We start from the raw sequence: 26,479 nt of genomic DNA, 5'->3' as shown, positions 1-26,479 counted from the left end.
GCTGGAAGCAGGAGAATTGCATCCATCATCCATGTGGAATCTAAACCTCCTCTTGAGGTAGAGGGGACTGGACATAGCCATCCCAGGTCCACAAGACACAGGAACAGAGTATGGATTAGAGTGGACTTACTGGTGTTCTGCTGGGGAACTATTGTGATAAGTAAGGGAAAAAACTGTAGTAGTGATGTGGAGAGGGTGGCCACAGTGGCTGCTGATGGTTGGGAGAGGGAAGAAGAGATATGGTGTGGGGGAATTTTCAGGATTTGGAGTTGTCCTAGATGGTGCTGCAGGGATGGGTGCTGGACATTGTGTGTCCTGTCGTGGCCCACTGTGTGGACTGGGGAAGACTATGGACTACAATCTAAACCACTGTCCATGTGCTGCAGCGGTTCTCCAGAATGTATTCGCTGAGTGCAGTGGATGTGCCACAATGAGTCTGTTGATATGGGTGGGGTGGGTAGGGTGGGGGGTATATGGGGACCTCATATTTTTTTAATGTAACATTTAAAAGAAAATAAAGAAGAAAAAAATTTTAAGTGCAAAAATTCACTTTCAGTTGAGGCTTTGGTTCGTATGCCTTGGGGTTTTTTGACTTCACAACTGAAAAATACTACTAACATTTCACTTCCTTAAGACAAACTTTCATTGCTTGTTCAATAAGTTGCCCAGTCAAAAAATGGCTATATGGAAGTAAAAAACCAAGCCCAACCAAAACATACAAACAAACAAACCAGCCAATTCAGTACAATTTCTCTCTACAATTTGAACAGGCAATTTGTAGAAGTCATTGCTAACTAGATTAGAAAATCTGCAGTGCTTTCCAATTTTTCTCACCTATCTTACTGTCCATGTTCATATTTCAAACTGCACCAACAGAGCCCAGATTTCAGGGGTTGGCTGTTTGGCAGTCTTAGCTGCCTTTGTGACAGGCTTGTGACAGAGGCCCTTTCTCTTACTAAAGTGTTACTGGAAGTTTTCTATAAAGGGGGAGGGTTGCAAGAGAGCAAGGAAAGATGTTGGAGACTCAAACCATGAAATATGGGTCTCCCGTTGGATTGAAAGGCCGTTATAGGGAAACGGACTTTGGCCCAGTGGTTAGGGCATCCGTCTACCATATGGGAGGTCCTCGGTTCAAACCCCGGGCCTCTTCAACCCGTGTGGAGCTGGCCATGCGCAGTGCTGATGCGCGCAAGGAGTGCTGTGCCACGCAAGGGTGTCCCCGCGTGGGGGAGCCCCACGCGCAAGGAGTGCGCCCATGAGGAAAGCCGCCCAGAATGAAAAGAAAGTGCAGCCTGCCCAGGAATGGCGCTGCCCACACTTCCCTTGCCGCTGATGACAACAGAAGCAGACAAAGAAACAAGACACAGCAAATAGACACCAAGAACAGACAACCAGGGGAGGGGGGGAAATTAAATAAAAAAATAAATCTTTAAAAAAAAAAAAAAGAAAGGCCATTATAAATTTCTGTCCCACAGTTATGATATGAATAATGGCCAATGGGAGCTGTAAATCTGGATGCAAACAATGTTCCCTACACATATGATCCTGCCATCTGCTGTGAAAGATTCAGAGATGATTTTGGAACAGGCTTTCATTGTCAAGGAATTCCTGAGCTTTTTCTCTCCCTTTGAAGAGGAGGAGGTAGTGGAGGGAGAAGATGCATGCATGCTTCCTGGAGGAAAATCAAAGCTTTCAGGAGAACTAGAGTCTGCATGGGTTGATTTCAAATCAATGCTACAACTGATACACTGGAAGAGTCAGGTCTCAATTTGTTTCTTTTGTGCCTTTTCTTTGGCAATTTTCAGTACATCCTGAGCTTTGTATGATCCAGTTCTTAACTCTGAAGCACATTTTTTGTACTTAACTGGGTGTTTGATGTACTTGCTTGAGCAACTTGGCACTACTCTGTCTCTGTCATGAGCAAAATTTGAAACCTTAACCACAGAATAATCCATGACTGTGCTTGGAGAGATGAGGGTGGACTTGGACTGACTGGGGGACGTGTTGTCCTGGGCAGGAGCATGTGGCATTGGAGATGAGCTGGGCATTCAACCGTCTACAACTGTTGTGCCAGCTTCCAGGGGTGCTGAAGGTCTCTCCTCCTGAGTTCCATGTAAGGCCTGCCAGGGCCATCAGGCAGCACCCAAGCTCATGCCCAGTTTGGGGACAGGCCTGTGCTGTCAGGTGAGTGGTGTGAGGGCCCAGACTCCTTATGGCTTGGGGTGGCTGCTGGCCTCTAGTAAGCTTCACATTCACCTGCACCCTTCTGGTTAGGCAGGGGCAGTGTGCCATTTGCAGGTTCAGAGCTTCTCCTGGTGGCTAGAGCTCACCCTCAGGTGTTGTGGGGTCAGTTTGTTATCAGGGAATGAGAATGATGCAGCTGAGGCTGGCAAGATATTGGGCTTTGAGGCGCCTATGTGGCCAAGTATTGGCCACGTGGGGCTGTGGCAGCCACTCTGTGGTTAGAGGTTAATGTGCAGCCAGGGCCGGGAGTCAGGTGGAAAAAGGGCCATCATGTGGTCAGAGGTAGGGAGCTGGTGAACCATGTGTCCTAGTTTCAGGATGTCCATGATTCATAATTCTGGTTGTTGGTTAAGACTGAAGAGAGACCAAGCAGTAAAGGACAGTGGATTGAAGCAGTGGCAACGCCCTCTTCCAACCAGTGGATGCTCTTCCCTGCTCAGATGACCTAACTCTGCCAGGGAAAAGAGGCAGGGCTGTGGAGCTTCTAGTCTCCTCTCCTTCTGACTCTGCCCTGCTTTCAGCAGGAAGTCAAGGAACTGACCCTCTGTGGTCCCCAGAGGCCACTCAAGGACTGTGGGAACCACTGGCCCTGGTCCTGGAATTTCCTGGAGATGAGAACCTTTCAAAGCCACTGGAGCCCAGGTCCTGTCATCTCGATAGCTAATGTGACCAATCAGCAGTTTAGCCCCAGCTCTGCTCTCAGGGCAAAAGAGTGGGGCTTGGAGAGGGTGGTCCTTGGAGGCTGAGAGCAGAGACAGCTGTCCCGGGATGGAAGGAGCCCCTGTGGCCACAGGTGGGGGCAGCTTCCTTCTGGCAGCAGGAGAGGCAGACTTAGAAATATAATGTGCTGCTGTCACCTTCATCTCTCTGTAGTACTTTGAGTTTTCAAATGTCATTGGGTTGCTTAAACCAACCCCTTCTGAGTCCCTCCTCTGCCCCAGGTGCTGTTCTAAGCACTGCCCCTGCCACTCTGCTTCTCCTCTCAAGAGTTCACAGCCCCTGGAGCTGTAAGGACACTGCTAGTGCCCATGTGGCTGGCTGGGGCAGGGCTGGGGTCCAAGCCAGGGCCAAGGCCCATCCTGGCCTGCCCTTGACCCTGAGTGCACCTGTCCCTCCTTGTCCTTTAAATGATCTGACATTGAATCTCTCATGGCTCCCAGTTGGTTCACTTCCAGTCCTGGCCCCACATTGCTGTGTGACCCTGGGCAGGTTCTCCTGACCTCTCTGTGCCTCAGTTTTCCGATCTGTGAAGTGGGGCTAGTATAGGACTTTCATGTTGAGTTGCTGCAGAGATTATCTGGGGTTAACCAAAGGCTCAGAGCTCAGTCTGAGAGACACTGAAAGTATGATGAATATTAATTTGTAAATTATTAGTTACTGCTGCCTGGTGTTCCTTCAATGCACCACTATTTGATGTGGGAAGCCATGATCCACTCTGAGGCCCTTCCTCAGCCTTTTCAGTTTTCAGTCTTGAACCCGGTTTCTATTGCAGCCACTGTAAACACAACTGCTAATGAATTGCAATTAGGTGTCCCTGGGGCCAGCCCCTCAGGCCCAGCCTCTAGCCCCCTCATCTCACATGTGCAGGAGGACAGGGGATTGTGACTCCTGCATGGGTCCCACAGGTGGTCAGGGCTGAGCCCAGATGGGAACCCAGATTCCCAAAGTCACTGGAGTCCCTTCCCAGGCCCCTGCCTGCAGGAGCCTATGCCCACTGAGGGGTGGTGTTTGCTTGTCCTTCAAGTCTCTTCAGGGCACCAATATGTTGGTGGAGGGTTCTGGCCTCCATGCTGCCTCCTGGACCCCCATCTGGCCTGGGCCTGGCCTCTGCCCACTGACAGCTGGCAGCAACCTGGTGGACCCACACTGGCCACATCAGGATCATGGCTTATGTCCTGGTGTCATCCATGGAAGTGGGCAGCTGATCCCTACTCAGGAGCTGGAATTCATGATGCCCCATCTGGATCCATCTGTATGCCAAATCAGCAGTGTCCATCATTGCCTTGGACAATCCCAGCCCTACAGGTGGGTCTCCTCTCAACAGGATGATTAGTTCTGTACCAGATGCCATGGCTTCCTCACCTCTTTGTTGAGGGGGCAGAAGGATGGAAGGACCCGGATGTTTACTTTCCCCCATTGTCATCTGATTAGACCCAGAACCTGTGCCACTGAAACAGACACTCTTCCCACAGTTATTACCAATAGATTTTAGTTTATTTTGGACAGAAAATATGCACATTGCTAAAGAGTAAGGCAGTGTAGAAAGAACTAAAATGAAAGGAAAGAGCTGCTGCCTCTCTACTTCCCCCTCCAGGGCCATCTGGCCTCACCTGTTACCACCTTCCAGGGACCAGCAAATGTGAGGAGGGATTTCACTGGTAAACCACTAGCTTTCTTGTTCTTCCAATATTATTTTTGCCAGGTTTGTAGAATTCCCTGCCCAGGTGTTCCTGCTGACTGCCCAAGCGCTGCGATAAATAAGGACCCTTGGACAATGGCTGTTTCCTGGCTGCTGAACAGTGGATTGGCTTGAACAGTGGGAATTTATTTACTCATAGTTTTTTCAAGGAGAATACCAAAATCAAGAGTGTCATGAGAGTGACGCTTTCTCCCAGAAACTGAAGCACCCTGGAGCTGGTAGCCAGGGACCCTTGGTCCTAGCTCTTCTGTCATATCCCAGTGCACATGGCAGCCTCTGCTGATTTCTTTCTGTTATTCCAGGTTTTGTTGACTTTCACCTTTGGCTGCTCCTGGCTTTCTCTTTCCACGTGATCTTCCCTATAAGACCTTCAGTAACAGGATTGAGACCCATCCTGCTTTAGCTGAACCAGGCCTCAGCTGGTGTACCTCATCAGTAGACCCACATGATGGATTAGGTTTAAGAACATGCTTTTCTGGTGAATGTATCTCCAAACCACAAAAGCCACTTACCCCGCTCTTGCCCCAACCTGTCCCCTGCCCTGTCCTGAAGCTCTATCTCAGATGCCCATTGGCCATGGCCCTTTTGCTTGCTTCCTGAGTCTACAGAACTGTGGGCATCTCCCACCTGCTGCTCACCTCACACCTCACCTCTCAGTTGTGGGTTCATGGCTGTGTGCTTGCTTTCTCTTGGAAGGAATAGATACAATACATTCTCCTATGTTTGAACCAGAACTGGGAACTAAGCTCAAGAGTTTTCTCTTCCCTGCGATCACCCTGAACCTCTGAAGCCTCTATCTGGCATTTTCTTTACACCAGATAAATTGCTCCCAGGGTTCCTAAGCAGCATGACCTCCTTATTTTACATTCCCATTTGTAGTTTGAAAGGCTCTGGACGGTCTTGCACATTACAAGTGACAGTTTGTTGTTGATGGTGTAGGAAATGGAGAGGAGATAACCAAAGATCCCAGGGCTTGGGGTCATGGCAGGAGGCAGGAGAGACAGAGGAGAGGGCACTGAGGGCTGAGAGTGCCAAGGGGCTCTGCTGGGGACCTTGCCCCATCTCCCAAACCACAGTGGACACCACATCCTGTGGTCACATCAGGTGCCAGCAGGACCAGGCCCCCCAGGAGCAGGGTCTCCCTAATGTGGAGCCAAAGACCCCACTGCTGGGCACTGCCCTGGGAGGGCAGGATGATGGGACATGAGAGGGAGAGGGTGGGCCCCAAATCACAAGCTCTTGATAAGAGCAACCATTTGTGGGACCAGCAGGACTCTGTGGCCTGCACTCCCCTCACCTGTCCCCATCAGCCTCTCTGGGCCCCATGTCCTGTGGACAATTCCTGTGTGTGCTCTGCACCCACCCTTACCTCCTCTTATTCCTCAGAGCCCCTAGCTTCCTCCCCCCACTCTGACCTGATGACCTTGTTTATTTCTGTTAAAAACTCCTTCTTTGAATACTGGTATGGGATGTAATTGACAGGGGACACATGGTTGGCAGGGAGTTCTACAGGGCATATATCCAGGGTACATAAAAATGTTTGGATATTTTCATAGTGACTACAATTAAAAACAACAACTTAGGGAGTGCTGAGTTCCTAGCCTGGGGAGCTCTATCACAGTCCCTAAAGGAACAGCAACAATCCCCCATGTGAAGAGTAAAGACCAAAAAAGAACGAAGGTCCAACAATGAGCCCTTGATACTAATGACTATGCTTGTGAGCCTGTGCACCTGAAATAAGAACAAGGCCTAGAGCTGCAGGGTGCCTAAGAGTTACTTCCTAAGAGCCTCTGTGTTGCACAAATGTGGCCAGTCTCAAAGCCAAACTCAGCGTGTAGATGTTTTGCCTTCCCCCCAGCGTGGGACATGACCCCTGAGGATGAGCCTTCTGGGTGCCAAGGGATTACTACCAAGTACCAGCTGATGATGTAACTAGAAAATGACCTTGAATAAAAGGGTCAACTCGGACCAGCAGAATATCTCAGTCTACATATAATACCAGGAGTTAAAAATGCTTTTTGACCTGAATAAAAGGGGGAAATGGAAAGGACAAATGATTTTATATGGGCTATGAGTCTCCAAAAAGAGACAGGAGGTTATCAGAGGGGTTGCCCTTATACACGCCTCAGCAGAGTCCCAGAGGCAGATAAAGTAGATAAAACTCCAGGTATTGGTTCTTCTGAGGGCTACAGAGACTCACAGGTTCTATGGTCATGGCAGATGGAGCTCAGTGCCATGTCAGTTGGCTCTACTTTGGAGTTTGTGTTTCTGTGTGATGGAGCTGGACTCAGATCTGATCTTTGTCCACAAGCCTCTCCTGTTACTTTTAACCAGAACTATAGTTGGTGCTGGGGTTTAATGTATACCCAGGGGACCTGAATCTCTGGACTGACCATGTGATAGCCAGGCCCTGAGCCTCAACAGACTTGCAACTTCTACACTCTGGTTTATTGGACTTACCCCACTCAGCTAACATGGAAGTGAAGAAGGTCAACCACCACACCAGGGAACCAAGTGTGCCTACAACTGAAAGCAGGAGATTTGCATCCAGCATCCATGTGGAATCTAAGCCCCCTCTTGATATAGATGTGGAGTGGACACAACCATTCCAAGGGCCACAGGATGGAGGAATAGAGTATGGATTAGAGTGGATTTACTGATATTCTATTCATGAACTATTGTGATTAGTAATAGAAGAAAATGTGGCACTGGTGTGGAGAAAGTGGCCATGGTGGCTGCTGGGGGTAGGGAGTGGGAGGAAAAGATGTGAGGTGGGGGTGTTTTTGGGACTTGGAGTTGTCTTGGGTGGTGCTGCAGGGACAGTTACTGGATATTGTATGTCCTCCCATGGCCCACTGGGTGGACTGTGGGAGAGTGTGGGCTATGACATGGACCATTGACCATGAGGTGCAGTGGTGCTCAGAGATGTATTCGCCAAATGCAATGAATGTATCATGATGATGGAGGTTGTTATGGGGGGAGGAGTGGGGTAAAGGGAGTGGGGGGATATAGGACCTCATTTTTTTAATGTAACATTAAAAAAATAAAGACAAAAAAACCCTCCTCCTTTGGGGGCATACTGACCTACTTATACTGCAAGTCTAGAGGCTACAGCTGTTATGGTTTGTGTTGACACGTATCCACCTATGAAGCCAAGACTAAAATAATGAACATGTCCACCCCTGGAGTCCCCACTTGCTCGTTCTCCACCCTCATTCCCTGCCCCCTATCCAGGGATCACTGCTGTGCTTCCTTTCACAATGGATTCCCCTGCACCTTCTAGAATTGCATGGGAGGGATTTGCACAGTACTGCTCTCTCTCTCTTCTCTCCCTGCCCCCTTGGTCTGCCTTCATTAACCCAGCGTAATTATTTGGAGATCCATCATGGGGTGTGTATCCTTACTGCTAAGTAGGATTCCACAGTGTGGATAGACCACATGTGGCTCATGCTATACCCTGTCAGGCCTCTGGGTTGGCTCCAACTTTGGGCCTTTGCAGATAAAGCTGCTATGACCCAGAGACACATTAGTGGTGGCAGCACATTTGATCTCATTTCTCTCAGGTAAAAACCTTGGGGTGGAATGCAGGGGTTATGTGGCAGCCATTGGGCCTGGACACGTGGCTGCACCTGGTTCCTCACTTCCCTCCCAACAAGCCCCCGAGTTGGTCCTCAGGGCCTCTTCTCTCCTGTTGCACCCCAAACAGGCTGCTACCCACAACCCCCACCTCCTTCCCACTTCTGTATTCAGGACCCCTTCCCCATTAGACCTCTCTGACATCCTATTTAAAATTGCTCTGTGCACCCCAATGTGTGAGATCCCCCCACTCTGTGGTGTGACACTCAGCAGGTCTGACATCCTGGTTGTCATCATCACTCTCCCTCCAGCACCTCTCAGGGTGCAGAGCTCTGCTCCTGACCCACACCAGCCATCCTGAGGCTCACTGATGGTAGGAAGCACTCCCTGGGGCTGTTGATTTCTAGGGCTCCCTTTGCAGTTCTCCAGACCTGGTACACACCTCTGCCTCCTTCCCAGCCCCGTCAGCGTGGGTTGAGGGAGCACCTGCCTCTGGTCAGGGAGGCCTTCCTACAGGGCTCCATTTGTGTCCCTTCTTCTGCCTGTGTGCCCTGAGGAGGACGGAGGAAGAGAGTCTTAACTTTCCTGAGCTGGCAGCAGTAGCTTTTGGGTGTGTTAATTCAGAGAGAGGAGAGTGGAGGAGCTTCCTGTACTGGGTGGGGTTGGCAGCACCCTCTGTTGCTCTTGCTACTCCCTGGGTGCCTGAAAGGCCATTGCTGTTCCCTCCAGGCTTGGGGCCTCCCTCCTGCTTTGCCCCACCTGGTGATACCAGGTCAGCTCCTCCTCTGGCTCATCAGGCCTTCGTGCCAGTGCTGGCAGCTCCCCTCAGGCAGGAGCATCCCTGGAGGACCCCCAGAGGCCCTTGGGGTGCAGAGGGCAGAGGCACCTCCTGGAGGACAGGTTGTGGCTCTCTTCCTGCTCCACAGAGTTTCTTTCTCCTCTAGGGAAGCATCTTCAAGAGCAGATGCTCTTTCCATCCTTATTAAAAATCACTCCCTGCTGAGATGGACAATCCAAGACATGTTTCACTAGCAGATTTTTTTAAAAAGAGACAACCTTGTGACTTTGAGTCCATTATGGGTTTTCAACCAGGTTTTATCAAGGAGAAAATGTGGGCCCCTTTCCCTGCTCTTTTGTTTTTACTGTATATGGAGGGGAGGAGACCTGTGAAATGTCAGGTGAATGCCTCTGGTACTTCCTGCCAGCTGTGGACCAGAATGTGTCACTTTATTAAAGAGTGTGTGTAGAGTTGCTGGTTTACTCACAGTATTGTCTCTGGGGGGTGTTAGTTTATTTCATTGCTTTTTTGTGATTTCCTTCATTTCAGGCTTTTTCTCTTCCTTCCCATCCTGCCTCCCATCTTTGCCCCCCTCTGCTGAATGCCACTGTGTTTGCATTTGCCTGCATGTGCATGTATGCAAAGTGCCACTGTACACACAGGACCCTAGCTTTGTGCAAACTAAGTTTCTCTCTGTTTCTGAGAAGCCCTAGGTGTCCTCCTCTGTAGCACAGGCAAATACTAATGCTACCTTTAACTTCCAAAATATAGCCCACTCACACCTGTTCAGGAGGCAGGTTCACATCTGTCATCAGGCCTGTCCACAGGTCACCATCAGCCATAAGCTGGAGGGAGCAGTGGGGGAGGCTGCAGACTTTTCCTTAGTTCAGGACAGCCCATGTGCCCACCCAAAGAGCACCAGGGCACCTGGCCTGCTGGGCCCCCCATCCCAGGAGCTTGTGGTGGTCTGAGCAGAAGTGCCCAGTGCCAGCAGAGCAGCCCCCAGATGGGGCAGGAGGCCAGCTCTTGTGGTGACTTGCTGCAGGAGGATGGTGAGTGAGGAGCAGTGTCTGTTCTTTAACTGATGGCTGAGGAGATTACCCACCTGTGGCTCTTTAAAAGACACCTCTTGGCTCTAGGAGTTGCCACATTCCATGGCTCAGTGCTGCAGCCCTGGCTGTGGTTTGATTCTTGGGTGCCTGGGATGGGGAGATCATGAAAATCACCCTCTACAGACAGGCACTATCAAGATGATTTGGTTCCCTTTACACAGTCAGCCCTTACCTGGCAGGTGTGGGTGAAGCCAGGGAAGGGGCAGGCATGGGCCATGTCTGAACTGAACCCCAGTTCTGGGAAGTACTTCCCTCTCCAGCAGCCCCACATCCTCCCTGATCTTATTTTGTAATATATATTCACCAACTAATCCATCCAATAGTGGGACCCACCTGCAGACATTTCAAACATGCAACTTTTACATGAAAGAAAAATTTCATTGCTTTTAATTGCCTCATCCAAGATCCCAGGTCTTTGGTGTTCACTAGTATAAACACTAGCCACATTTGGCTATTAAATTTCAATTAATTAAAATTTTTTTCTTTCAGAGAAGAAGCTGTAAATGTTTTGTAGCTGCCAGCAACTGTTTCCTGTGGAAACCTGGGGTGCCAGCTTGCACAGATCCTGTTGTTTGGGGGCTGCATAGCTCCCTTGCTTTGTGTTATTGGGGGCTTCCTCTTTGTGCCCTGCATGCACCCCCCTCCAGTTTGGGGCTCTCTAGGTGCAGTGGCCATGATCTCCCCTTGGGGGTCCCTGTGCCCCCAGGTCCTGGGGACTCTGTGATAGGGAATGCTGTTATATCTTTCAAATTTTTGCAGTTTCTCTCCATCTTATTTTAGGAGTCATTTGTATGCAGGCCCATGAGCCCCTTATAGATAAATTTTCATTTTTTAGGATGTTGTGCTTTCATTTATACATTTGTTGAAAATTTGTGAAATTCATTCTACTTTTTTTGAGAAAGTATAAGAACTGCCCTTTCAAAATAAATAGGAGACACAAGCACAACAGATGATAAGTAAGTTTACTAGGCCTGATACAGAGACTTTCATGCTAAGTCCATATCAGAAACCAAAGCCTAATTAAGTTCCTGTCTCTTGTAAAGGGTCCTTCTCCCTGAACCTGAAATTGGGGAGCAACCAATCATAACTCACCAGCTCCCTTTTTTGTTCTGTAGCCTAGTTCCTCTAAGTCAAGGCTAAGCCAAGTAAGGCACTCTGTAAGACTGTATTTTCTTTTTTTTTTTTTAAAGATTTATTTATTTATTTCTCTCCTTTCCCCACTACCCCAGTTGTCTGTTCTCTGTGTCTATTTGCTGCATGTTTGTCCACTTCTGTCATTGTCAGTGGCAAGGGAATCTGTGTTTATTTTTGTTGCATCATCTTGTGTCAGTTCTCCATGTGTGTGGCACCATTCCTGGGCAGGCTGCACTTTCTTTCATGCTGGGTGGCTCTCCTCATGGGGTGTACTCCTTGCACGTGGGGCTCCCCTATGCAGGGGACACTCCTGTGTGGCATGGCACTCCTTGTGTGGATCAGCACTGTGCGTGAGCCAGCTCCCCATGGGTCAAGGAGTCCTGGGGTTTGAACTGCAGACCTCCCATGTGGTAGACGGATGCCCTAACCACTGGGCCAAGTCCACTTCCCGACTCTATTTTCTTTCAGACTACCTTGTTCTGCCTATATGAGCCTTGCTCTTGGGCTGAATGCTGCCTAATTCATGAATCACTTAATAAAGGTGTGAAATCCAAAATGTTAATTACCTGGGTATTTTTTTTGCACAGGTTCAGTGATGAGAACAGAATCTGAATGCCACTATGAACGGCTCTGGAGATAAGAAGACAGAAGTAGGTTCCTGCTGAAACCTTTCAGCATGCTCTCCTCTCCACCATCTATAAGGTTCATGAGTGAGTCCCTCTTGGATCTGAGCTCCACTTATTTCTGTCTGTGCTCTCCAGTCTCACTAGCTTTCAGTCCAAAGTTCAGTGGGTCAATCTTTTTAATGAGAAAATTCAAGTTTTGATCCTGAGTCTCTAGCCTTATGGTTCAGTCCACAGTTTCATGTTTGCTATGGCTAGTTTCTTTGACCTGTGCACAAGTTAAGAAGCAAAATGATAAAGATGGATCCTCATTCTCTTAAAATGTTAATTCTCTATCCTATGGCACACTGGCATATTATACATATTCAAATATTATGGAGTTGGAAGCTGTACATATCAAACAAATTGGCAATATCTAACAAAGACAACCTAGAATTTTAATGTTAATTATGAGAAACATTCCAAGTAGACAAAATTACTCATCTCAGAGATGTGCTCCCAAATGTGATATCCCAGCCAGTCAAATGAGATGCCTATTTCAACTGATGCTCAGAGTATGTTAGCAATATTTTTAAAGTTTCATTAAATGATTCTTTGAAAAAGACAAGTGAGAAATTAAAAGCTCATGAGATGTCTACGTTTTCTGTATTTCTGTTTTTTATGTTTGATTAGTAGTTTAAATTGAAAGTATAAACTCTGTGTGTCTGTATGTTTGATGCATGATATTTTCCTACATCTGAATATTATTTCCAAATTAACTTATGAAACTCCTGCAAAGAGCTCTATTCAAATTGACTTAGAGATAAGTAAGCATTTACATATAAATTAACACTCCTAATGTTACAGGAGTGCACAAGAGTGTACCCCCTAAGGAGAGCCACCCAGAGCAAAAGAAGTGCAGCCTGCCCAGGAATGGCACCACAAACATGGAGAGCTGACACAGCAAGATGACTCAACAAAGAGACACAGATTCCCAGTGCTGCTGATAAGGATAGAAGCAGTCACAGAAGAACACACAGCGAAAGGACACAGAGAGCAGACAAAGGGGAAAGAGGGGAGAGAAATAAATAAATCTTTTTTAAAAAGTACAATATAAGCATATAATTTCATTCTACATGGGTGTGTTCTTCCCAATTCCATGTAATTAATGATCAAATAAACTAGAACTATATCTATTAGAACTTATATTTTGATTCTATTATTTTTATTTTTATTTTTTGTCTTTATTTTTTTAATATTACATTAAACAAAATGAGGTCCCCATATTCCCCCCATCCCCCTCATCCCACTCCTCCCCCATAACAACAATCTCCTCCATCATCATGAGACATTCATTGCATTTGGCAAATACATCTCTGAGCACTGCTGCACCTCATGTTCAATGGTCCACATTAGAGCCCACACTCTCCCACAGTCCACCCAGTGGGCCATGGGAGGACATACACTATCCAGTAACTGTCCCTTCAGCACCACCCAGGACAACTCCAAGTCCCAAAAATACCCCCACATCTCATCTCTTCCTCCCACTCCCTACTCCCAGCAGCCACCATGGCCACTTTCTCCACACCAATGCCACATTTTCTTCAATTACTAATCACAATAGTTCATGAATAGAATATCAGTAAATCCACTCTAATCCATACTCTATTCCTCCATCCTGTGGACCTTGGAATGGTTGTGTCCACTCCACATCTATATCAAGAGGAGGCTTAGAATCCACATGGATGCTGGGTGCAATTCTCCTGCTTTCAGTTGTAGGCACTCTTGGCTCCCTGGTGTGGTGGTTGACCTTCTTCACCTCCATGATTATATTGAAAGAAAAATTATGTTTTCAAGATTGTTACCTTGAAGAGAGTTTCCAATATCTTTTTGATCATTTAAATACATTTGCAAGATATGTTTTGTTAAAGGAAAATAAAGTTTTGTCTTAAGTTTTAAAGTAAAATAAACTGGTTGTTGTAGAAAGAAATGGGAATATGTAGGACAATCATAAGTTGATACAGAAAGTTGAAGGTTTGCAGAAAATGGATTTTATTTGTCATGGCACAGGGTGGCTAAGATTTGATAGGTTTATAAGATTTTTAAGAGTTTTCCCATCAGACAATATCTTCATACAGTGCTTCATACAAAATCACTTCATACCGTGGTTTTCTCTCTGTTCAGTTAAAGTTTTCTTGTATTATCTGTCTGTTCTTAATAAGAAGTTATAAAAGGTTTTCCTTAACTGAGTGTCTTGTTTAGAAGCAAACTTTCTGTATCACCTCTGCTGTATATTTACCTTATCATCCTCTCTTGTTGTAGAGAATAAACCTCACTTTTGAAATAATTATGTTTATTTTACAATCATGCTACCTCCTATCTTTAGTTTTACAACTTTTTATTTTGTTTTTTAAGTTTTTATTGAAGATTATCATTCATATGTGAATATCCATAAATAATAAGTGTATAGTATAAGTTGTGAACTTACAAAACAAACATGAATATCATCATACAGGGCTCCTATATATTACCCCAACAGCAGTACCTTGCATTGTTATGAAACAATTGTTACAAACCATGAAAAAGCATTGTAAAAATATGACTACTAATAAATATAGCCAATATCTTACATTTGGTGTATTTTTCCCCCAACTCACCCAGTTAATGACACCCTGAATTAGTATTATGTACTTATTATAGTTCATGAGAGAACATTTTCATATTCTGTTAGCCACAGTCCATCTTCTACCACAGGATTCACTGTGTTATACAGTCTCCTGTTTTGTACAATCCACTAAAAGTGTATACTCAGTGGCTCTCACATCCATTGCAAAGTTGTGCTATCATCACCTCAGTCAATTTTAGAACATTTTCACTACTTGAGAAGGAAAAATCCCATATCTCCTTATACCCCTTATTATTGTCCCTTAGAATTGATATAATATCTTTGCCATTGCTGCAAATATTACAATATTATTGTTAACTCTACTCTGTTATATGCAGATGGTCTCTTCTTGCACATGGTACTTTTTATAATACTTTTGGACAGGGAGCCCATTTGCTATCTTTGGCAGCCCTAGGTGGGCTGCTCTTGTGGTTACTGGCAACCTACCCTTAGTTCCTGAAAATAAGCATAGCTCAAACAAAAGGACAGGTGAAATTTTCCGTGTGTAATCATCCAGGGGGCACTCCATCCTTGTAGCAGTTCCCCCTCTGTTTATATCCTCTCCTTACTGTTGAGGAGGTTTAGCTTCTGGAGCTGCTTCCTGCTGACTGTGGATGTTGTGACAGGTTCCAGTGGAGGAGCAGAATCTTGCCCTAGCTATGTTAAGGTATATTTGACTGTCAGCACACTGACAACAGAATCGTTCATAGCTCTGGGCTATGATCACTTGCAGTTTAATAGCTTCTAAACTTTTACTCATGAAGTACACCAAGCAGTTAAGAAGGCAGGGACCACATTTTAAGAGCATGATACCAATTATTAGGGGACTTATTATGGGTAAGAACCATGATAATTTAGGCATAGAGTTTTTGATGGATTCTCATATCGATTATGCAGGAGGATTGGTATGTTATGAAGCTAAATGGCTTGGGTGTTTAGCCCTAGCTGCACTGATGTATTTAACCATGTGCAGCAGGAGATATTGGCTACTGCACATACCCCTCTTTGTTCTGCCAGAAGATGATCTAAGGCCATCTCATTATGCATGACATTTGCTGTGTGTATAGAAACTTGAATTGTTTTGAGAATTGCATCAGTGATATTGACATGTTCTTCTACTGTGGCTGTTAGGTTGCCTCATGATAGGCAAACCTTCCATAGGGAGTTGATAATCTTATGGTTAACCCTAGCCCAGCAACTTCATATCTAGGGTAAGTTTATTTCTGGTATGGCTAGTGGGCTGGTAAATAGAGATACCATGACTCAGATATCCTATAGTATATTGGCTCCTTATCCAAACATTGTTTACACATTCAGACTTGGGGATCAAGCAGTCCTCCTTCTAAGCCTTCAAAAGGCAAGTTGAAAATGTATCTTTTTGGTGTACACAGGGCTTTCTAATTGGTTCTTTATAAAATTTGGATTTTTTTAAAAGACTCTGCAGCTGCCTATTGTTTTAATTAGGTCACAGCAGACATTAGATAGGGGACCCAGTTTGTAAGGTAACATGATTCACAAGGCAAGTAGGAGCAAGAATTTTTCTAAGCAGCCCACATCCTTGAGTTTTTATATTTTAGCTCCCACCTTGGATTTAAATAAGTATAGGATAGGTAAATAAAGGCTCCAACTTTTTTGTTCCCCTTTTAGATATTGGCTGTAGCAGTTTGATATTATTGATGAATTTCAATTCTAGGCATATCAGATGATACTGGATTCATAGGTTTACTTAATTAAGGAATTACAGAAACCTCTTCTGCCAGTAGGGCATTGAGTCCCCACCCACCAAAGAATGATATTTAATCAATTACCTAACTTCATATCTTGAGGAAAGAGAAAACTAAACCTAACATTAGTAGGAGGAAGGAAATAATAAAGATCAGAAAGGAGACAAGGGAGTAAAGCACAGAAAAACAACTGAGAGGATCAATGAAGCCAAAATTTGGTTCCTTAAAAAGATTAATAAAATTGACAAACTTTTATCCAGACAAACAAAGAGAAATGAGAGAAGATGCAAATAACTATTTAAGGAATGAAAGTGGGAACATTAACACTCATTTGGCAGAAATTAAAAGGGTTATAAGAGAATACTATGAACATTCATATGTCAATAAACTAGATAATTGAGAAGACATGAACAAATTCCTAAAACATAAAAACAACCTGCTCTGACTCAAGAAGATATAAAAGATCTTAACAGACCTATAAAAGCAAAGAGATTGAAAAATAATCAAAAATGTCCCATCAAGGAAAGGTCAAAGTCCAGATGGCTTCTGGGAGAAGTGTACCAAACATTCAAACAAGAATTAACACCAATTCTTCCCAAACTCTACCAAAAAACTAAAGTGGTAGGAATTCTTCCTAACTCATTATTCCATAAGGCTACTATTGTTCTGATACCCAAATCAGATAGACACATCAAAAGAGAACAAAGAACCACTTCCATATGAATACAGAAGCAAAAACTCCCAACAAAACACTAGCAAATCAAATCAAACTACATATATTATAAGGATTATACTCCATGACCAAGGGTGACTTATCCCCAGAATGCAGTGGTGGGCCAACCTAAGAAAATTACTCACTGTAGTAACACACATTAAAAACAATGGAGGGAACAATCTATGATCACTTCAATAGCACTGAGAAGCCTTCTGATGAAATCTACCATGATTTCATAATAAAATTGCTCAGAAAAATAGGAATGAAAGGTAACAACCACAACAAGTAAATACAAAAAAGTCACAGCTAATATCAAAGTCAATGTGAGAAACAATGAAAGCCTGCAATGAAAGAATGAAACCTGAGGTCAGGAACAAGACAAGGATGCCCACTGTTACCACTTCTATTCAAAATTAAAATGGAAGTTCTAGCCAGGGTTATTAGGCAAAAAAAGAGAAAGGCATTTAAATCAGAAATCAAAAACTACCACTATTCACAGATGGTATGATCGTTCATATTGAAAATCCCAAAAAATCCTCAAGAAATCTACTAGAGGAAATAAATTCAGAAAAGTTGCAGGGTATAAGATAAACACTAAAAAAAAAATCAGTTTTGTTTTTCCATACCAGGAAAAAACACTGTGATATGGGCATTAAACATCAATTGCAGTAGCTGCAACACCTACTCTGCAGTTCATTGACGTCACCCAGGATAACAAAGAAGGAGGTGGGGAAGGACAACCACCATACCAAGGAACTGAGAGAGTCTACAACTGCAAGAGAGTCCCATCCATCAGCCATAAGGGATTGAAGCCTCCTCTCAATTAGAAGTGGAGTAGGTATCCCCATTCCAGAATCGTCAGGATTGGGGAATAAAATATGGATGAGAGTGGACTTACTAATATTCTACTATGAACTTACTGGTATTCCAGCAATGGAAGAAAGTATATCATTGATGTGGAAACAGTGGCTGCTGGAGGTGCTGAAGGCACAGAAAGGGAAAAAGAGGTGTAATATAGGGGGCATTTTTGAAACATGGAATTGTCTTTACTGACACTGCAAAAACAGATAGAGGCCACTATATATCCTAAAGAATTGAGTGAGAGTGAGTAGGAAGAATGTAAACTATAATCCATGCTTCGTGGCAATGCTCCAAATGTGTTCATCAATTGCAATGAATGTACCACATTAATGAAAGAAGCTGTTAATGTGGGGAAGGGTGGGAGGTGTGTGGAATGGGGCATTTGGGAATCCCTTATAGTTTTTGTGTAACATTTTCTGTAACCTAAGTACATTTGAAAAAATAAAAAAAATCTTTAAAACATTTCATTCACTATAGCCTCTAAAAGAATAAAATACCTGATAATGAATTTAAATAAAGAGATGAATGACCTATACACTGAAATCTGCAAAGCACTTAATTAAATTTGACCTAAATTATGACCTAATCAATTTTAATTAATTAAAAATGATCAAAATAAATGGCAAGACATTGTGTCCTTGTTTCAGATTTAATACTGTTACAATATCAGTACTATCTGAAGTGATCTGCAGATTAAATGCAATACCCAAACTGGGGGGAAGGCAATACATTTACATGCTGAGTTTGGCTTTGAGACTGGCCACATTTGAGCAACACAGAGGCTCTCAGGAGGTAATTCTTAGGCACACTGCAGCTCTAGGCCTTGTTCTTATCTCAGGTGCACAGGCTCACAAGCATAATCATTAGTATCAAGGGCTCATTGTTGGATCTTCCTTCTTTTTTGGTCTTTGCTATTGCACTTGGGGGATTGTTGCTGTTCCTTTAGGGACTGTGATAGAGCTCCCCTGGCTAGGAACTCAGCACTCCCTCAGTTGTTTTTAATTGTAACAACTATGAAAATATCCAAACATCTTTATGTACCCTGGATATATGGATATATGCCCTGTAGAACTCCCTGCCAACCATGTGTCCCCTGTCAATAACATCCCACACCAGCGTTCCTCCTCTGACATTGTTGAACCTCTCTGTGATCCAAAACTTCTTCAAAAATGAAGCCCTATATTGCCAGGTTCCATTAGTAGTAAAATGAAATAAAGTGATGAGCTTAAAGGTTAGATATAGAATACATATTAATTTAGAAAAATTAAGGTAAAAATAAATTGGGGTACCAAAAAATTTAAAAATGCAAAAGCTTTATTTTTGATGTTTTGCCTTCCATCACTGCAATAAGTGTTGCCTTGTATGCAAACTGGCAAGGCAACTTCTTCCACCAAGGGATTACTACCAAGTACCAGCTGATGATGTAACTAGAAAATGACCTTGAATAAAGGGGTCAACTCGGACCATCAGAATATCAGTCTACATATAATACCAGGAGTTAAAAATGCTTTTTGACCTTGAATAAAAGGAGGAAAGGAAAGGACAAATGAGTTTATGTGGCTATGAGTCTCCAAAAAGAGCCAGGAGGTCATCAGAATGGTTGCCCTTACGCACACCTCAGCAGAGTCCCAGAGACAGATAAAGAAGATACAACCCCAGGTACTGGTTCTTCTGAGGGCTACAGGGACCAACAGTTTCTGTGGTCATGGCAGGTGGAGTTCAGTGCCATGTCAGTTGGCCCTACTTTGGAGTTTGTGTTTCTGTGTGATGGAGCTGGACTCAGATCTGATCTTTGTCCACAAGCCTCCCCTGTTACTTTTACTGGATCTGTAGTTGGTGCTGGGGTTTAGTGTATACCCAGGGGACCTGAATCTCTGGACTGACCATGTGATAGCCAGGCCCTGAGCCTCAACAGACTTGCAACTCCTACACTCTGGTTTATTGGACTTACACCACTCTGCTAACATGGAGATGAAGAAGGTGAACCACCACACCAGGGAGCCAAGAGTGCCTACAACTGAAAGCAGGAGAATTGCATCCAGCATCCATGTGGAATCTAAGCCCTTTCTTTATATAGATGTGGAGTGGACACAACCATTCCAAGGTCCACAGGATGGAGGAATAGAGTATGGATTAGAGTGGACTTACTGATGTTCTATTCATGAATGATTGTGATTAGTAACTGAAGAAAATGTGGCATTGGTGTGGAGAAAGTGGTCATGGTGGCTGCTGGGGGCAGGGAGTGGGAGGGAGAGATGTGATGTGGGGGCATTTCCAGGGGTTAGAGTTGTCCTGGCTGGTGCTGCAGGGACAGTTACCAGTCATTGTATGTCCTCTCATGGCCCACTGGGTGGGCTGTGGGAGAATGTAGGCTATGGTGTGGGCCATTGACCATGAGGTGCAGTGGTGCTCAGAGATGTATTCACCAAGTGCAATGAATGTCTCATGATGATGGAGGAGGTTGTTATGGGGGGGAAAGTGGGGTGACGGAGATGGGGGTTTATAGGGACCTTGTATTTTTTTAAGGTAACATTAAAAAATTTTTTAAAGACCAAAAAAATGAAAAAAATAATAAATGCAATACCTGCCAAAATCTCTGCAACCTTTTTTTAGGAATGGAAAAAGGTGATCCTCAAATTCATATGGAATAGCAAGGCACCAACTAGCCAAAACAATCTTTCAGAAGTCTCTAACTATATAATAAGCACACACAACAAGATATCATCCCAAATTATACAACATAACATAAAAAGAACTGGAAAAATCTCATCTATTCTCCAGGGAAAAAATCAGCTGATACAGTCCCAAATGAACCAGAGAAGGAATTATGCATCAAAGCAGTCTCTGCTCAATAAGAAAGGTAAATACTCTTGAAATGAAAGAAAAGATAGTTCTCAACAAAGAAACATAAACAACAACAAAAATGTAAAAGGAAACTTTAGACCTATATATAAAATATCCAAAATTCCAGGAAAACTAACAAGATGTGGCAAAGTAAGGAGTTCCTAGAGTCAGCTCCTGCTACAGGGCAGTTAGTAATCACATGGTGCTATCTAAAGCACCTGTTTGGGTAATCCAGGAAGCCAGAAGAGCTTCATGCAACATCCTTGAAAGAACAGAAGGAAGGAGACTGCCCATCTGCAGAGAAGATTCAGAAGTAAAGCACCCCATGCCCTGGAAGCTGGTGCCCATCATCCAGTGGAGGCACAAGCCACTTCGGGAGCTATTCTGCAGCTGGAATAGGAAGCTCCACTTCCCAAAAATGGGGAAGGAAAACGTAGTTGGGCACAAACTTCAGCTACTGATGAGTAAATTGAGAGGGCTACAGTATATAATCCTAAGAACAGCTAAAGTTTGAACCTGAACAAGTCAGAAAGAGGCTGGGTGTCACCATCTTAACTCCACGCTGGGCACAAGGGGAAGCAGGACAGAATAAAAATCCCAGTGCTGGTAGGGACCAGCACCTTTCCATCCAGATCAGATTGCAGCTCTAGCATAGGACCCAGCCTCACCTCCAGCAGGGAGGAAGCTGGGGGACCTGCATTAGCCTCTTGGGGAAATTACCAGCCAAGTTGAGATGTCAGAGAATATCCTACTATAGCAGCACAAGCTGCCCCAAGAGCTATCCTCTGGCTAGAAATGGAAGCTCCTTTTTCCCAAAAACAGGGGAGGAAGAGAGTTGGCCACTGATTTCAGCTACTGATTAGTAAATTCAGTTTGCTAGAGTCTAACCCTAAGAACAGCTAAAGGATGAACCTGTCCAAGTCAGAAAGAGGCTGGTGGCCACCATTTTAACTCCACCCCCAGCAGAAGGGGAAGCCAGGCTGACCAAAATCATGGTTGAACATAGGGACCTGTTTCTTTCACCCAGATCAGCCTGCAGTCCTATTCTAGGCTTCAGCCCCACCTCTGGCAGGGGGGAATCTAGTGGACCCTGCACTAGCCTATCCAGGTAACTGCAGGAACCTTTAGCTGACATGGACTGAATAACTGGAAGTCTACCAGGACAACTGTGGTCATCTTGGACCTGCAATACATAGATTGCTGCCCATGCCTGCAGCTCTGTCCCTGCCCCAGGCAGGGGTGAAAGGGGCATGAAGCTTCATCAGTTTCACTGGGCAGCCACAGTCACAGCCTGCATAACTTGAATTATTCCACACAGCTGTGATTCTGTCCCTACCCCTGGCAAAGGAGAAAGTTGAGAGAAGCTTCATAGGTCCCTGGGTAATGAGGGCAGCTTGAGCCTCCACAGCTTAGAGTACCAACTACATCCTTGGCTCCTACTGCACAACCAGCAAAGGAGAAAGGGCAGAAAGCCATAAACTAAAGAGGAAAAACTACACCCAGAATAAATACTCTACTACACCAGATGCCAATACAACAAAAAATTATAATCCACACCAAGGAACAGGAAGATATGGCCCAGTTAAAGGAACAAGATAATGTTCCAAGTAACAGAAAGGACTAGAGACAACTAATCATAGAAGTTCAAACAAATCTCCTTAATAAATTCAATGAGATGGCTAAAGAGATTAAGGATATTAAGAAGACACTGGAGGAGCACAAAGAACTCGAAAGCATACATAGCAAATTAGCAGATCTCAGAATGAAAGGTGCAATAAATGAAATTTAAAAACATTGAAATTGGGAAACGGACTTTGGCCCAGTGGTTAGGGCATCCGTCTACCATATGGGAGGTCCGCAGTTCAAACCCCGGGCCTCCTTGACCCGTGTGGAGCTGGCCATGCACAGCGCTGATGCACGCAAGGAGTGCTGTGCCACACAAGGGTGTCCCCCGCGTGGGGGAGCCCCACGCGCAAGGAGTGCGCCCGTGAGGAAAGCCACCCAGCGTGAAAAAGAAAGAGCAGCCTGCCCAGGAATGGCACCACCCACACTTCCCGTGCCGCTGACGACAACAGAAGCGGACAAAGAAACAAGACGCAGCAAATAAACACCAAGAACAGACAACCAGGGGAGGGGGGGAAATTAAATAAATAAATAAATCTTTAAAAAAAAAACCAAAACGTTGAAATCATATAAAGCAGATTTAAGGAGGCAGCAAAAAGGATTGGTAAGCTGAAAGAAATGGCCTCTGAAAGTGAACATAGAAAAGAACAAATGAGGAATGGAAAAAATTGAACAAGGAAACAGGGAAATAAATGACAGCAAAAGATGTACAAACATACATGTCATGGGTGACCCAGAGAAGAAGAAAAGGGAAAAGGGGCAGAAGGAATATTTGAAGAAACAATGGTAGAAAATTTCCCAACCCTATTGAAGGACATAGATATCCATGTCCAAGAAGCACAATGTACTCCCATCCAAAAAAATCCGAATCAACCAACTCTGAGACACATACTAACCAGAATATCTGATGCCAAAGACAAAGAGAATTCTGAGACCAACAAGAGAAAAGCAAAGCATGACATAAGGGATACCCAATAAGATTAAGTGCTGATTTCTCTTCAGAAACCAGGGAGGCAATAAAACAGTGGCGTGATATATTTAAGATACTAAATATAGAAGTAAAACTTCCAGCCAAGGATCTTATATCCAGCAAGACTGTCTTTCAAAACTGAGGATGAGATTAGAATATTCACAGATAAACAGAAACTGAGAGAATTTCTAACCAAGAGGCAAGATTTTCAAGACATACTAAAGGTTACACTAGACCCTGACAAGAAAAGACAGGACAGAGAGGCCTGGAAGAGAGTCTAAAAATGAAGATTTTATCAATAAAATTAAAAGAGGAAAAGAAGGGTGAAAATAAAATACGGCAGATAAAACTCAAAAAGTCAAGAAAAAACATAACCAATGATGTAAGGCACTTGTATTCATAAAACTGCAACTCAATATTTAAAAAAAAATAACAAAAAGTTCTAAATAACTGGAAGAATATTCCATGCTCATGAATTGGAAGACTAAATATCATTAAGATGTCAATTCTACTCAAATTGATATAAAGATTCAATGCAAGCCTGATGAAAATTCCACCAGAATTTTTTTTAATTGAAAACACAATTATCAAACTTATTTGGAAGGGTAAGGGATCCTGAATAGCCAGGAATATCTTAAAAAGGAAAAGCAAAATCTCACCTCCAGACTTTAAATCATATTTCCTAGATATAGTGGTTTAAAAAAAGCATGGTACTGCCATAAAGACAGACACATAGACCAATGGAATCAATTTGATGGTTCAGAAACAGACCCTCACATGTATGGTCAAGCCATTTTTGACTAGCCTATCAATCCCATACATCTCAGGCAGAATAGTCCATTCAACAAATGGTGCTGAAAGAACTTGATATCCATAGCCAAAAGAAGGAAAGAGGACCCCTATCTCACACCTTATCCAAAAATTAACTCAAAATGGACCAAAAACCTAAAAATAAAAGCAAGAACCATAAAACTTCTAGAACAAATGGTAAGAAAGTATCTTCAAGATGTGGTGGTACATGGTAGATTCTTAAAGGAGATAAGAGGAGGACTGAGATGGACTACTGATGGTTAATGTACATAAATTTTAATTAGCTTTGCTGTGAAAGTGTGGAAATGTATAGAGCGGATGGTAACACATAGCGAGTAAAAGCTAGTTTATAAATGGGGATGTGGTGGAAAATGGTAATCTAGATATGAAATGCCAATTGACAGAATGCTAAAGAATAATCTAGGAACCCTGAATAGCACAGCAAACCAAGAAGTAGATGAGAATTGTGTTTGATGGTACAAATGCAAAAGTGTCCTTTGTTAGCTAAAGCAAATGTACATCACTACTGTAAGGTGGTGGGAATGTGGAGAAGTATGGGAAAAATACAACTGGAGTGACCTATGGACTCTGATTAGCAGTAATAATATAATATTGTTGCATCTATGCCAAAGATGTACTGTGTTGATAATGGGGCAATATGGAAAATGTATGCCAAATGTACACTATGGTCATGGTAACAATCAGATGATATTATCTATCTGTAACAAATGTTCAGATAGAGGGGTGTTGTTTGGGAATTCTGTACATGTGCATGATTGTTTTATAAGTTTACAACTTCTGCCATAAAATTATAGCTAAAAAATAATAATAGGGAGGGTTGGGGGGAAAATACACCAAATGTAACATAAGAACAACAAGATTTTGACAAAAATCTTTCATAATTTGTAAGAAACATCTCATGAAAATGCAAGGTGTTGGTGGAGGGTTGATGTATGGGATCCCTGAATGATGTTACACATGTTTGCTTTCTAACTTCACAATTTTTACCATACTTATTATTTATGAATGATCATATATAAATGATATAAAAATAATAGGGTGGGTTGGGGGGAAATACTGTGGTTAGTAGTAATATTGTGACAATGCTCTTTAATCATTAGGTTAAAATGTTTAACAATTCAAGGTATTGGTGATAGGGTGAGGTATGAGAGTCCTGTATCATGTTATATATATTTGTTTTGTAAATTCACAATTATTATTATACACTTAATGTTTATGTATGCTTATGTATGAGTGGTATACTCTAATAAATTTTTTAAAAATGTTTTAAAAAGCATGGAAACAACTGAGTCCATCACTCTCCTTTCTGGGAAACAGGATTGGAAGGAGACTATCTGGGGAGTCAGGCAAGCTAAAATTAGATTCAATTATAAAACAAAGTTGAAAAATTAGGTATTTTTTTATCACCAATTTACAGATGAGGAATAGGTACAAAGATCTCAAAGTACTTTTCCTGAAGTGACCCACCAAGTACATGTCAGGATCTAAGTACAGGGAAGTCTGACTTAAGGTAAATCACTGTGGAAATGACTTCACAAGAGTCACAATTCCATCCAAGTTGGGCCTCCCTCAAAGTCCATGGTGAGCCTCAACTACATTCAAGGGCTGCAAATATGATGGTCTGAAACCACCTACCCAACAAGGAGGGTCATCATAGAGATGGTGGAAAGAGCCACCGTCTCCACCCTTTACACTTTATTAAATAAAGTGAATGCATGGTGACTGTTTAGGACTGTTTAGGTGATCCAGTGAGCAAGAGATAAAGAATCAGCAAATACAACTTGAAGAAGAGGGGTCAATGGTAGGATAAGAGAGCAGGTAAGAAAGATGCTGTGAGTGGATGAAGTTCAACCTGCTGCCCACATACGATGTCCCAGGTTTGGTTCCTGGTGCCTCCTAAAAACAAACAAGCAAACAAATGAATAAACCAACTCAAGGGAGCCTATGTAGGCTCAGTGGTTCAGTGCCAGCTTCCCACATACAAGGTCCCAGGTTCAGGTTCAATGCCCAGTCCTGGTACCTCAAAAAAAAAAGGTTACCTAAGTCAGAGAAGACAAGACTGGAGCTGGGGATCAAAGGAGGAGGAGGAAGCAGGCAAATAGTGAGGGGCTATTTCCACATCAAGAAGGAAGAAAGAGCTTGATCACTCAATTACCTTCAAGGGAGTTGGGCATGACAAAAAAAAAACACATTAAAAATGTGCAAAGTATTTAAATAGACATTTCTACAAGGAAGATATACAAATGGTAAATAAGCATAAGAAAAGATGCTCAAGTCCATTAGCCATTAGGGAAAGGCACATCAAAGCATGATGAGCTATCCTTCACACCCACTCAAAAGGCTATTATTTTTTAAATTGGAAAATAGCAAATGCTGGTAAG

The 26,479-nt window shown here is 43.5% G+C and overlaps 1 long non-coding RNA gene across 3 annotated transcripts in view; it reads right to left on the bottom strand.

The window, feature by feature from the left end:
- LOC139438411 (uncharacterized) overlaps positions 1-26,479 on the bottom strand; it is a 76,487-nt gene that overhangs the window by 18,547 nt on the left and 31,461 nt on the right. The window contains exon 3 of one of the 3 annotated variants that reach the window (XR_011648085.1): positions 11,717-12,154. The exons of the other annotated variants lie outside the window; for them this stretch is intronic. This is a non-coding gene — a long non-coding RNA (uncharacterized lncRNA). Of the gene's footprint in view, positions 1-11,716; positions 12,155-26,479 lie in introns of those variants that run through there. 3 annotated transcript variants of the gene reach the window in all.

Source organism: Dasypus novemcinctus, chromosome Y, assembly GCF_030445035.2.
Source record: "Dasypus novemcinctus isolate mDasNov1 chromosome Y, mDasNov1.1.hap2, whole genome shotgun sequence".
Taxonomy (NCBI): domain Eukaryota; kingdom Metazoa; phylum Chordata; class Mammalia; order Cingulata; family Dasypodidae; genus Dasypus; species Dasypus novemcinctus.
This window is presented reverse-complemented; position numbering and strand designations above follow the sequence as displayed.